The sequence below is a fragment of the Pinus tabuliformis genome, chromosome 6 (assembly GCF_031772625.1).
Source record: "Pinus tabuliformis cultivar Carrire ecotype Pingquan chromosome 6, CPIR1, whole genome shotgun sequence".
In the NCBI taxonomy this organism is placed as follows: Eukaryota; Viridiplantae; Streptophyta; class Pinopsida; order Pinales; family Pinaceae; genus Pinus; species Pinus tabuliformis.
The window spans coordinates 1,559,818,665-1,559,831,770 of record NC_142292.1 but is presented as its reverse complement, the minus strand read 5'-3'; the positions used below and the strand labels follow the sequence as shown (position 1 = coordinate 1,559,831,770).

At 32.5% G+C, this 13,106-nt stretch overlaps 1 pseudogene; it reads left to right on the top strand.

Annotated features, from left to right (window-relative positions):
- The first annotated feature begins 3,773 nt into the window (after positions 1-3,773).
- On the top strand, positions 3,774-4,502 carry LOC149264684 (transcription factor MYB1 pseudogene; annotated as a pseudogene).
- The last annotated feature ends 8,604 nt before the right edge of the window (positions 4,503-13,106 follow it).

The following is a 13,106-nucleotide window of genomic DNA, read 5'->3' as shown; positions in this document are numbered from 1 at the left end:
GAATCGACTTGCCACCACTCAGTCGCCCGTGGGGGCGCGACCCTGGGCGGCGAGGTGGTTGCAGATCGATTCCCAAAATCGACCTGCCATCGCCTAGCTACCCGGGAGGTGGCAGGTCGATTCTAAGAATCAACCTACCACTGCCCGGGTGGTGGCAAGTCGATTCCCATAATCAACTTGGCACCAGCCGACCTCCCATGGGGCACGACCTGGGCGGTCGGGCGGTGGCAGGTCGATTCCCAGAATCAACCTGCCACCACTTGTCCACCTGTCGGGGCACGACCTCGGCAGGTGGGCGATGGTAGGTCGATTTTGAGAATCAACTTGCTATCGCTCGACCATTTGTGGGGGCGTGGCCCGGGCGGCTGGAATCAACTTGCCACCAACCGGCCACCCGTGGGGTCGTGGTTCTGGCGATGACAGGTTAATTCTGAGAATAGACCAGCCACCGCCTGGACCACACCCCCATGGGCGGTGGCAGGTGCCACCACTCGTCTGCCCGTGGGGGCGCGGGTAGCAGGGCGCAATTTTTTTTTTTTAATAAAAAATATATACTTTGTTCAAAATTTTAAATGCTTTTTTAAATCGAATATATATATATATATATATATATATATATATATATATATATATATATATATATATATATCTATATTTTTTAAATCTAAAATATATATTTTTATAAAAAATTTAAATGTTTTTTTTTTTTAAATAAAAAAAAATATATATATATATATTTTAAATTTTGTTTTCTGAGATTTTTTTTAAATGTTTTTAATCTTAATTTTATTAGTTTTTTAGTTTTTTTTTTTTTTGGTTAATTTTCTAATATTTTTTAATCTAGTTTGTTTTTATTTTCATTTATTTTTTATTTTTGTTAATGTTTTTGTAAATTTTTCTATTTTTACTTAATTTTATAGTTTTTAAATTTTATTTATTTATTTATTTTTATTTTTATTTTTTTTCCAATTTTTTTTTATGATTTACAAGATAAAAATGAATTACATTTTTTTTGAAAATATGTTTTTCTTATTATTTATTTCTTTATATATTTTTTTTAATTTTTTAATTCTTATTATTATTTATTTATTTTTTTTAACATTTTTATGATTGATTTTTTTTGTCTTTTTAAATATTTGATTTCTTTTTTGCTTTTAATATATATTTTTATTTACATTTTGTTAATTTTTTTTCATTTGTTTTTGTTTTTAATTTTATGTTTTCATTATTTTTTTGAAATTTTTATGCCATTATTTCAAAATGTTGAAAATTTATCCTAGGAGAAAAAATTGTTATTGTAACATTAATACTTTTAGTTTTGAGGGTGTTATTTGCACAAAAAATTGGTTTTCACTACCATTTTTAAAACATGTTGAAAATTTACCCTAAAAAAAAAAGAAAAGAAAAGAAAAGAAAAGAAGAAGAATAAGAAGAAGAAGAAAGAAAAAAGAAAAAGAAAAAGAAAAAAGTGTTATTCCAACATCAACACTTTTCATTTTTAGCACTATTTTTCATGCTTTCAGAGTTTTTTTTGCTAGAGTTCTCCTTTTGAGTTCATAGTTCTCATTTCAAAATTTACAGTGTTGTCTATTGACCAATGAGTCAAATACATGATACATCATGAATATTACATCATCATTAGCCTCAAAAATAGACTACAAAATAGACTCATGATACTCTTATATAACAAGCCTACCATCGTGATGAATCATCATACTAAAGACTGGAATCTCAACCAATACATAATGATGATACAATGGTAAATACATGGTTGTAGTAATCATCATATAACAACCTATACATGGATGGTCCATGTCACATGTCATCTCTATACATGGATGGAGGAATGAGTACATTCTATACATGGATGCACATCTTTTCAACCAACTGTTAGTGGAAACGGAAAACATATGTATGGCTTAAAAAATGTACTCCTTTCCATTCATGAAAACACACATAAATATGTTGCAAATAATTAAGTGGAAACGATAAAGAATATGCTAAATAATCTAGGAAAACATCATATCATGTATAGCTCTCCCTTATCTCAATATAACTCTAAGAGAGAGGTTGATCTTGTGGACCTAAATATGTATGAAGCTCAAATGAACTCATCATATGTGGTTGCAATAATCTCATATTCATCAAATATATATATATATATATATATATATATATATATATATCCACAATTACAGTGATATTTCGTTAGCCCGCCATGCGAGTTTTCAGGATCTCATTCAGCAACCTGTAATCTTGATACCACGGAGGCCGTCGTTCAATTGGTCTCCATGCTGATCGTTGCATGGGAGAAAAGTCATGACGGGCACATGGGTTCACAAATATGATTGGAAAATGACCCGCTTCTTAATTTCCTACGAGGGCTTGACCTGTGCATGTATGCTGGAATTACTGTATGGAGGCCAAGAAAGTGCTTTTTTTATTCTTTTTTCATGCAAACCATGGAATTATTGTATGGTTGTCATGCTTTATGAGGCAGGGGAGGATGTTAGATGTTATGGCTTTTGCCAGCTGATTTGACAATGACTATTATTTTTACTTACCCATAGTTTCTAGAGGTTTCTTTGAGTGGTTTTTCATTTATATAAAGAGTTCTCATGTTCATTTGGATCCGGTGTTAGAATGAATGGAAGAACATGGTGCTAGTTTATTCACTCGACTGAATGGAAGAATATGGTGTTAGTTGCTTCACTCATTGGAATAGGTAACCTTGTATTCTAAGTTATGATTTTTCATATTTATACAATTTTTATCTGTGGTTTAGATTCTAGGAACATCTACGGTATGTTTGATATAGCAGGTAGAATTGATAAAGGTTATAGTTTAGAGTATCTTTATGAAGTAGAGCTGTATGTTTCATATTGTGTGAAGATTTTACTCTGTCATTTTAAAGCTATCTTGTTGAGTGGAAGTTTAAATGCCCTTCATTAGTTTGGATTGAGTCATTCTTACTGTGAAGCTCTTTCGCTTTCTAAGTTTCCTCTATTTTGCTTAATCAATTGTGGTACTCTTACAGTGAAACCCTTTCTCTTTCTACCCTTCTTTTATTTTTCCTTACTAAACCTGATTTGCTAAGCATTGATTTTTCTCTGAACTCACATGCTGATCTCAGCAAACAAGAAGAAGCTTCACCTGAATTTCCGTTTTTTTATATAGAAAATTGGCATAAAGTGTTGATAAGCTATTTTTATGGTGCATATTTTAGAAACATAGAATATTCTAAAATCTGATAAACTCAATTGTTTAATTTTGTTTATATTTAACAAATTTCTATACTCAATTTATGTCAATTGCAGATTTTGAGAATATCTTCAAATTTAATATTTAGGAGAGAAATCAAACAATTAACACCTCTCTTTCTCTTACTGGGGCATATCTTCTCTCAAACTGAACTAGGCCCAATAAAAAATTAAATAATTGACCGTACTTATGTCTTTCTGATTGCCAAATATTCATAAAATCAGCATTTACCCTAGATATACTCAAAATCTGATTCCTACATATACTCAAAATCTGCAATCTACATAATGATGCCCACCAATACTATGTCTACAAGGAGATGTTGTTTGGAATATTTATGGGTCATATGTCGCTCTTCACTAGCCGAAGATTTACGCAGTAACCTTTATGGGCAGGTGAAGCTAAGTTTGTTTTCGATATATAGTCAAAGGTCCAACAAAAGACAAGCGACCAGGTAGGAGCTAGGAGAGCAGATTGTCAGGTGTGGAGTTGCAGAAGAGAATATATCTAAGATGTGTAGAGCTCCTTCCTACTCAAAACAAGGGCATAATCAGGGGCCGTGGAAGCCCGAGGAGGATATGATTCTGTGTGACTACATTCAAATTCATGGCACTGGAAGATGGGGAGATCTCCCCCAAAGAGCAGGTGAGTCCCAACAAACCTGCAATAGTACTGTATTGATACATTCTTAAATAGATTTTGATGGGTTAAATAAGCGGAGCAAATTTGTATTTGCAGGTCATGAGCGCTGTGGAGAGAGTTGTAGATTGCGTTGGATAAATTATCTTCGCCCCGACATTAAACGTGGTAATATTTCCATTGATGAGGAGGACATTATTATTCAGATGCATCACCTTCTTGGCAATAGGTATGTGGATTTATGGTGTGTAGATCGAAAAAAATTATTGAGTTTTTTTTGTTCTGAAGAATGCTTTGAAATTTGATAAATATTAAAAATTACAGTAATAATAAAAAATAAAATAATTTTGATTTTAATTTGAGTATAAAATTTCATAACGATAAAAATAATTAATCGATCCATATATTTGCAAATCAAGATATTTACAAATAGACAATCAAATTAAAAATGATTTAATCAATAAGAACTTTCAGAATGCTGATTTCTGGCTACGTCATTGCCATGCAGGTGGTCCCTGATAGCAGGACGGTTACTTGGGCAGACAGACAACGAAATCAAGAACCACTGGAACATTCATCTGGAAAAGAAGGTGCTGCCATAGGAATCTGAAAGAAAGAAAACGTTCAAAGTTATTGCGATCAAAACCAGACCTGTCAGAATAAAAACTGCGGTGGAACACACTGAAATGGTGAGTCCAAATGCTTGCAACAGTTCTGCCTGCAGTCACTGTACAAGTTAAGATCATTCCTTCAATTTTTTTACAAATGAAGAAATTGTGAATTCCTCCCAGTCATTTTGTAACCAACTTGTGGAGGATCCGATCGCAGAAAAATCAGAGATCATACACTAAATACAGAACTGTCTTCGTTTGGTTATTGAAACTGTTTTTATACACAATAAAGAACTTTCTGGAGTCTTTATGGAGTCAGTGGCTTCTCCAGGAAGCTATCCAGCTTCGCCGAATTCTAAAAGAAGCTAGATGCAGCATTAATGGTGGTGGTTGGAATTACTATTGTTTTTCCAACACTCCCCCTTAATTCCAACCATATAAACAATATACAATATATAAGACACTGTAAACATACACTTAATTGATATGCCTGCTGTCTCAGCTAGGCTTACAATATAATCTTGATTTTCTACAACACATAACTTACTTCTACAAAACTAAAATTTTGCTTTCCCAAGATGCTTAGTGAATATGTCAGCTACATTCTCATTTGTATTACAGTATATTAGAGAAATTTCTTTTGATTGGACCTTTTCTCTTACAAAATGATATTGTGTGTCTATATGTTTTGACTTTGCATGACATACAAGATTGTTCCCCAGTTTGATGGTGCTTTGATTGTCACATTTGATCACTGTAGGTTCTTTTGACCTTCACCAACATCTTCAAGTATTCTTCTTAGCCATATAGCTTCACAGGTGCCACTACATAATGCTTTATATTCCGCTTTAGTTGATGACAAGGAAACTATTCCCTGTTTCTTACTAATCCATGATATAGCTCCCGATCCTATGTTGAAGATGTATCCAGTGGTGGATTTCTTGTAATCTGGATTTCCAGCCGAGTCAAAATTAGAATGACCTGTCAATTCAACATTACAAGCATTAGTATGTTCAATACCAAAATTGATAGTTCCCTTTAAGTATCGAAGCACCTTTTTTGTAGCTATCCAATGGCTTTCATGAGTCTTAGCCATGAATTGATTAAGTATGCTTACTGCATAAGCAATGTCTAGTCTAGTGGTAGTGAGATAATTTAGACTTCCCACTAATTGTCGATACAATGTTCCATTCACCTCTTTTGTTCCATCATCACTTCTTAATTTGATATTTTCTTCCAATGGAGTACTCACTGCTTTACATCCATTCATATGAAATCTTTTTAGTACTTCATTTGTATATTTGCTTTGCGTGATTAAGGTTCTTTCATCATTTTTCCATACTTCAAGACCTAGACAATAGTGCATCTCACCAAGATTTTTCATCTCAAATTCCTGTGATAACTTTATTTTTATATCTGTAATTAATTTATCAGCACTCCCTGTTATTATTAGATCATCAACATATATAGAAATTAATACTATATTCCCATTTCTGTTTGTCTTGACATACAAATTAGGATCATTTTTACTGTTTTTAAATCCCTGCTGAAAGAAGAATTTGTCGATTTTCTCATACCAATATCTGGGGGCCTATTTTAGTCCATATAAGGCCTTTTTTAACTTGCATACAAGATGTTCTTGACTTTTCTTTACAAATCCTTCTCGTTGAACAAGATAAATCTTTTCTTTTAAGTCATCATTTAGAAAAGCTAACTTTACATCTAATTGATGTAGCTTCCAATCATATTTAGTTGCCAATGCTATCATTATTCTGATTGTATTCACTTTTGCAACCAGAGCAAAGGTATCTTCATAATCTATTCCTTCTTTTTGTGAATAACCTTTTGCAACCAATCTTGCCTTATACTTGTCTATCCTTATACTTGTCTATGCTACCATCTGCATTAAATTTTGTCTTGTACAACCATTTGATCCTATAGGGACTTTATTTTCAGGTAATTCTGTTAATTCCCAAATTTCATTTTTCATTATAGAGTCATATTCTTCTTTCATAGCTTCCATTCATTCTTTATGATTTTTGGCTTGTTCATAATTTAAGGGCTCAAAAACACTCATTACTTGAGACATTAAAGCATAATCTTTATACCTGATGGGGGCTTGAATATGTCGTGTTGACCTTAGAGGTTCATTACTTTGTGGAGTATCTTCTCCTTTTCTTCTCTGTGGAGTGCCTTCATCACTTCTTTGTGGACTTTGATTCCCTTATGTGTCTTTTGGAATGTCCATGTGTTCTGGTTCTTGGGTTGATTCCACTACTTCTTCTTCTTCCTTAAGGCTTTCATAAGAAGACTGCCATGTATTATATTCATCTTTATTTATTTGTTTATCTATATGCTCATGAAATATAGCATCTCTACTTGCAAAGACCTTGTGAGTACTTGGATCATACATTTTATATGCTCTTTGATCAGTGCAATATCCAATAAAAATACATTTGATGGCTTTGGCATCTAACTTTCTCCTATCCTCTTTAGGAATATGAGCAAAGGCCTTACATCCAAATATCATTAAATGACTAACTTTAGGTTTACAACCATTCAATGCTTCAAATGTTGTTTTGTGCTCAAGATACTTAGTAGGATTTCTATTTTTAAGTTATACAGCTGTATTAATGGCTTCAGCGCAAAAACTATTAGAAAGTCCTTTACTTTTTAACATACTACGAGCACATTCAACTAATGTTCTATTATTTCTTTCAGCTACTCCATTTTGTTGAGGTGTATGTGGTACTGTAAATTGTTGCATAATTCCATTTTGTTTACAATATTTGATAAAAGCTCCTTAAGTGTACTCATCACCTTTATCTGATCGAAGAATTTTAATGTTCTTTCCTATTTGTTTTTCAACCATACTCTTGAATTCTTTAAAGTATTCAAACACATCACTTTTGTTTCTTATAAAGTACACCCAGGTGTATCTAGTGCTATCATCAATAAATATAAGAAAGTAATATGCTCCACCAAGTGACTTAGTTTGCATTGGACCACATACATTAGTATGCACTAGTTCAAGTATTTCACGTTTTCTTCTATTTTCATGCATAAGAAATTCTTCCCTATGTTGTTTTCCTAGTGCACAACCTTCACATTCAAAGTGTTCACCCTTTATAATTGGAAGATATTCTACCATCAATTTCTTTTGTAGTAACATTAGGTCATTATGATTTAAGTGTCCATACCTTTGATGCCAAAGCTTGATGCCCATTCTTCATTACATCCAACTTGTATAAGCCTCCAACTCTCATTCCTTTTGCAACAACCTTGTAGTTGTCCTGCACATCCTTTACCAAACAATGTGATTTCACAAATTCAACTTTTAAATGTTGATTTGTAATAATAGAGACTGAAATTAAGTTCTTCTTTAATCCTGGAACATACACCACATTTTGAATTTGTTTTTCTTGTCCATTAGGCATCATAACACTTGTATTACCATATCCTTTAATTTCATGTGATCTATTATCTCCTAAATAGATGTGTCCACCATTATTAATCTCATGATAAGTATCAAACCAATCTCTTTTGCATGACATATGGATTGATGCACCAGAATCTATAAACCAAGCATTATCATCATTAGTTTCTACTGATAAAGCAGCATTGGACACAAACAATTTAAGATTGCTAACATCTTCACTAATTGCTTCATCTCTATCAACATAATTTCCTGAATGCCTTCTTTGTTTAAATTGATTAGACCTCCTTTTCATACAATTCTTAGCAAAATGACCAGGTTTTCCACAGTAATAACACATATCATCTCTACTTGATTTGGCATTTGTCCTTGGTAAAGGGGTACCTTGAAATGATTTTACCTGTGGCTTTTTGCCTTTATATTTCTCCCACCGTTTGCCTTTGAAGGACTGCTTCCCTTTGGCCATCAATGCCAAATTTGAATTAGGAGATTTTTGTTTAAGGCTTCTTCTCCTCTCTTCTTCCTGCATAAGTATACCTGCCAACTCATCAAAAGTAGGAGCGTTTTCTCTAGCTGAGAGACCAGTAATAAACATTTGATATTCATCAAGCATTCCATTTAATGTCACAGTAACCAAGTCTGTACTAGATACTGATTCACCAATGTCACCTAATTTATCCTTTAGATCTTTAATTTTAGAAATAAAATCACTAACACTTTCATTTTCTTCCATTTTAATTGAAAAAAGCTTATTCTTTAAATACAATATTCGATTTGTAGTCTTCATTTCATACAAATTTTTGAGAGAGTCCCATGTCTCCTTGGATGTTTTGCACTCTCTAATGTGTGGAATAATGTTGTCCTTAACCATCATCCACAAAAGCATCTTTGCTTTGTTTTCCAGTCACTCCCAATCTTGAATTGCAGCATCTGTGGCTTGAGGGGACACTAGCTTAACTTCGGCTCCAGACACAATTGCCCATGTATTGTTGCCTTCCATCAAAGTCTGCAACTTAAACTTCTAATTTGCATAATTTTCACCATCTAACTTGTTAGATTCAGATAAATAAGATTCTGCCAATATATTAGCCATTGTCATTAAGCTTCTAAATCTTTAAGTAAAAAGTTTTATCTAATATTATTGGATAACATGGCTGCCTTCTTCTTTCTTCCTTTTTTTTTTTTTTTAGTAAAACAGGTTAATAGATTTCTAACAGCGTTCTATCAAAGGCACTTCAATATTTTAGAACAAGTATCAAACATTGAAAAATCGACTCTGTTTCATGTGAAAGTAAGTCGTTCAACCAATAGAGCGTAAGCACATTCAATATTTCATTGACAACATTTTAACAACTGTGTAGAAAACTACGAGAACGTGCTTTGAAAATCGAGGCCCATCGGCCTTCATCTTTAAAGATAAAATTTTGTTACAGACTGCTTTAGAGTTACAACAACACGTATAAAAAACAAAACACAGGTCAGGTGTACAGCTACACCCTTCTCCCAAATCGATTTACACCGCGCCTCAGCAAAATGCTTTCTTTAGAACTTAACACAACACAGATTATATATATAAAAAATTCGGCAGAGTGATGCTCTAGTCAAAATCACTGAGTCTTAACCACGATACAAAACACCATAAGACAAAAAAAATGATGGACTGATAACATCAAGCAACTGGTGAGAGTTTAGTTTTCCCTCACCGCACCAGCACAAACTTATGCACAGCTTCCGGACAATACACTCTCCACGCTTCCGCTGTGCCACAGCTCATTCTTCTCACACCTCCAGCCTCTTTGGAACACACCCTCTTAGAAGAACCTTGCAGCACTCAACCTCACCTTGCTCTGATACCAAATCAAAGATCATACACTAAATACATAACTTTCTTTGTTTGATTACTGAAACGGTTTTTATACACAGTAAATAACTTTCTGGAGTCTTTCTGGAGTCGGTGGCTTCTCCAGGAAGCTATCCAACTCCGCGGAATTCTAGAAAAAGCTAGACGCAGCATTAATGGCGGTGGTTGAAATTACTATTATTTTTCCAAAAAAAAATCATCCAAAGCACACAGCAGTTGCAAATCTGGGAGATGTTAATCTGCTTGAAACAAAAATTAATAATTTCAGTTCAGCGGACCAGCAATCCTCACATTGCAATCAATTTGCAGGAAATCCAGCCACAATGGCCGAAAGTTTATGTGATTTGAACGAGCTATTGTCCCCCCACTGTAATATGCTCGCTCCTGTGTCATTTTCCTTGACAGATTTTGTACTGGAAGAGTTCAACGTGGGAGCAAAAACGAGAAAGTATGGATGTATTGGCTCTGATCAAAACAATATGCAGTACTTTGACAGTTCTACAATCGCTGCTAATCAACGTAGGGTCGAGACCCACGATACCGTACATCACGTAGATTGGGTTCATGAATTCGATTTTATATGAAAGATGCATTCTAAAAATTTGAGTCAATCTTGACGTCCCATTATCATGTGTTTGTCGTATTCAGTTTTTCTCCATAGCGTGCTCCTGTCCTGGAGTATTAGTAATGGAAATCAATTTTTTTTTTTTAAATTTTGATTTGTATTTTTTTTCTTAAATGAGATATAGCAGTTCATAATCTACCATCTATATGGATATCAGAATTTATAATCTCGAAATTCATATAAATTTAATGAAAGATATAAAAAAATATATATATATTTATTTATTTAGTTTGTGAAAAGAAACTTATTTCATGTAAGGCAATAGCGCAAGTTTGGAGAGCAAAAATCCAATTATATATGATTAAATCGTCAGTTACAAAATTGAATACTTCATAGTTAAAATATTGAATAATTTTATCTTTTTATATCCTCATAGTTACAATATTGAATAATTTTATTTTTTTGAATAAAAAATAATTGAAGTTAAAATCTGATTATTATATAACATGAATCAAATAAAATGAATTGAAATATTTGGAGTTAATATTTACAATAGTATATAAGGATATTTGGTTGCTTGGTTGTTGGAGTTTATTGTTAGGTTTTTTCATCAATATTTTTTGATTGAGAGGTTTTATCCGTAGTTACCAAGTTTCAATTGGATTAGATAAGAAAAAAAATTATTATCTAAAATTTAATATTGGAAAAAATAGGGAATATACATCTTATATTATTATTAAAAATATATTTTCTTAAAGTTTGAATAATTTAAATTAACAGTTTTGACATTCAAAGTCTTAAATACTCAAAAAAATGTTTTGAATCATATTATGGGAATTGCAAATAAAATTAGATATTGAGATTAGTAGAAACAACTTCTCTTCAATGAAGTAAAGTTATTTTGAATCATATTATAGAAGCTGCAAATAAAAACTAACCCTTAAAATTTCTAGTTGGTCAATCAAAATATGGTAGCTAATGCTGTAATTTTTAATGATAAATATTTAAGCAATTTCCTAATTACTAACTGAATAAAAAAAAAATCAAGAACCATCAAATTAGAACTATTATGCTGTTTTCCTAATTATTCAAAAAATTTAAAAACCATATAATATATTTTCCTTACAAATTTCAACAGGAAAACTAAACTACAACAAATTTCTTAAATTTCTAAATTACAACAAATAATTTGGCATTGTTCTTTTAAATTTTGTGGGGTTTAACGTGACTTTCTTTGTAGGACTTCTCGGTGCGAAGCTGACCCTATGTAAAGGAGTATGCTCGTGTCCCTAAAGTTGCGGCCTTTCTTTTCTTGTTGGCTTGGGCCACCCCATTTTTTTGTTTGGCCTCGCTCTTCTTCAGGTTCGGTATGTTTAGTTTCCTTGTTCTCCGTCCGGGTTTGTCGTAGGATATTTGTCTTGCTTGGTTTTGTCTTTATGATATAGAGTGTTTGGAAAACACATGCATATTCGTAGGTGAGGTGAGGGTAGATGCTCGCAAGTACAGCTACATGCCTAGGCCTAGGTCTCAAAAGTCGTGACCATATTTCACTTTGCAACTCCTCTTGACATCTATGAAGTAATTTACGAGCTTGAAACTCTCACCACTAATGATCGCAAGCCAAATCTCACTCTCAAATCTTGGAGGAAGTAGCCAATCAGGGTCTTGACCCTGATCATACCAGGGAAAAAAGGAGCTTAGTATTTGATCTCTATCACGCTTTATTGGAAGATGAAAACTCTTTTGGGCAGGGTTTGGACGAGAAGAACATAAACCAAAAATACATCATCTCTTCCTTGAATGAGATTAAGTGAGTGTAGTGACACCAACGTTCGTGTTTGGCTAGCTTGGATGTGCACTTGGTTCACATAGAAATTCATCTTCAATGTCAACTCAAGCCTTTTGCACCAACTAATACAAGAGCTAGGGCCTTGTTCCAATGATTTCTTCAATCTCTTGATCATGTGATATGTAATGATTTAGATATTGTGTTTCTCTATGTAATTTAGATTATGATAGGACTTGTTGTTTTCACCAATAGACACTTAATTTTGATACTAGTAATATTTGGTTTTAATAAATTAATTTAAATATTATTTTTCAAAAACTAGCCGTTTAATATAGCGGTTACTTAATAATATTTGTTTTTCATATATTAATAAATTGATATCATAATTTACATATTAGTGTTCAGATATAGTGGTTACTTGAAGTTATGTCTCTACATTGCTCTCTATTTAAGCTTTTGGCATGGTTTGCTTCTTCATTTGGTTATGAACCACATTTATACGTTCGAAATGTCAAACCGAAAAACTTTACTTAACTTATTAGGAAATTAACAAATCTAATTTCCCTTCCATAATAATTTGAACTATGTTATTTGCAATAAATTTTTTTGAAATTTTAAAATAATACAAATTTAATTTTAAAAATTAAAAAATACTACTCATATTTTACTTATATATCTACTCTAAATTAGTTTTATAAGTGAATTCATATACAAGCTAACTTAATATAATGAATCATTAACTCGAAAAACATTATGATTTGTAAATTTATATTATTATTTATTAATAATCGTTAAAAAAATTATTATATTATTTCGAATAATTTAATATAATTGGTTGTTCATAGGTTTCCATTCCTATTATAACATATTCATAATATTTGTAAGTTTTGGATAATTAACTTATTTTTATTTAAAATAAATATTTTTTAATTTAATAAATACAA